Source organism: Colobus angolensis, unplaced genomic scaffold (assembly GCF_000951035.1).
Source record: "Colobus angolensis palliatus isolate OR3802 unplaced genomic scaffold, Cang.pa_1.0 Scaffold50, whole genome shotgun sequence".
NCBI lineage: Eukaryota > Metazoa > Chordata > Mammalia > Primates > Cercopithecidae > Colobus > Colobus angolensis.
In genome coordinates, this window is record NW_012118488.1 from 3,681,990 (window position 1) to 3,683,631 (window position 1,642).

General features: G+C 38.4%; 1 protein-coding gene across 5 annotated transcripts in view; it reads right to left on the reverse strand.

Moving 5' to 3' along the window:
- Positions 1 to 1,642, reverse strand: part of SPOP (speckle-type POZ protein) — an 85,156-nt gene that overhangs the window by 47,586 nt on the left and 35,928 nt on the right. For 2 of the 5 annotated variants that reach the window (XM_011959923.1, XM_011959924.1), the window contains exon 3: positions 137 to 184. The exons of the other annotated variants lie outside the window; for them this stretch is intronic. The gene's annotated coding sequence lies outside the window, so the exon portion shown is untranslated. The remainder of the gene's footprint in view (positions 1 to 136; positions 185 to 1,642) is intronic. 5 annotated transcript variants of the gene reach the window in all.

The following is a 1,642-nucleotide window of genomic DNA, read 5'->3' on the forward strand; positions in this document are numbered from 1 at the left end:
GCCTGTAATCTCAGCACTTTGGGAGGCCCAGGTGGGCAGATCACCTGAGGTCAGGAGTTCAAGACCAGCCTGGCCAACATGGTGAAACCCCATCTCTACAAAAACACAAAAATTAGCCAGAAATAATGGCAGGTGCCTGTAATCCCAGCTACTTGGGAGGCTGAGGCAGAAGAATCGCTTGAACCTGGGAGGCGGAGGTTGTAATGAGCTGAGATCGCGCCACTGCACTCCAGCCTGGGCGACAGAGCAAGAATCCGCCTCAAGAAAGAAAAAAAAAAAAAGAAAGAAGGTATTCTAGGAGTTAAAAAGTAGTAAAAGAAAGCTTACAAGGAGAATAAAAGGTGAGCAGTAATTGAAATTTATTTAAAAACACCTAATAACATGAGACAACAGAAATGCAAAATATTAAAATGCAAGCTGGCCAGGTGCTGTGGCTCACACCTGTAATCCCAACACTTTGGGAGGCCAAGGCAGGAGGATCACATGAGCTCAGGAGTTCAAGACCAGCCTAGGCAACATAGTGAGACCCTGTCGCTAAAAAATTAATTAAATTAAAATAAAATGTGAAGTTGCCAAATTTATCAGATTCCAAAAAGAATCCATAAGGAAAGAAAATTTCAGAGCCTCTCATTCTCTGATAAAAGAAGACCACTATTCCAAAGTATGGAAGGTTTTCCTCATCCCTCTCCCTCCCTCAAATAATGACTATAAATACCAAAGTGTTGGACCCAGTGGGAGAACTCAAATAATGAGATAGTTTAGGACAAAATCAAACCATTGAAACAAAAGAAGAGGAGAAGGAGGAAGAAGAAGATGAGGAGGAGGACAAAGACCAGAAAAGATATGTACAAAGTTGTTCACTGGTTGTCTGTAATGTAATGGGGAGAAAAAAGGAAAACAATTTAAATATCCATCAAAGGGACTGTGAAAAACCTGTGAAATATTCATACTGTATAATAAAAACAAAACAGCTAAAATGGGAGACCTAGATCTGAATCTACCAACATGTACAGATTTTGGAAAACAAGACTGCTGCAGAACTTATACACACACACACACACACACATATGCACATATGTACTCACACGTAATTTATTGTCTAAAAATTAAGCACGTAAAGCAATACATTTTCATACATACACACATACATACACATCTACATTGCACTGGAATGATACATGCTAAATTCACGGTAACAGGTGGTCTCCGGTAGTGAAGGATGGAAACTGAACAGAAAGTATAAATAAATAAAACTTTAGCTGACAGTGTCACAGTCTCTTTTTGTTTGGCTTTTTCTTTTTTTAAGCTTTTCAAATCTATGAATTCAGGAAAAATGGTAAATTAGAAAAGCTAAAGATTGCTTAATGACTTGTGATACAGAAAAAAAAGCTAAATAGCTTAAAGCAGTATTTTAAATAGATACTAATGCAGCCTAAATCAAACCAAAAAGAGCCAATGAATTCAGTCCAGATCATCTCACTAATGAAAATCCTGTGTTGGTAAATATTTTTCCTATAGCTGATGGGAATCATACAGCACTGGGGTTCCTTAAGCAGAGAAAGTAAAGGGACTGACTTTATATATGTCAATAAGAAAGCACATCCCTCCCTTCCTCCCTTCCTCTCTCTCTCTCTCTCTCTCT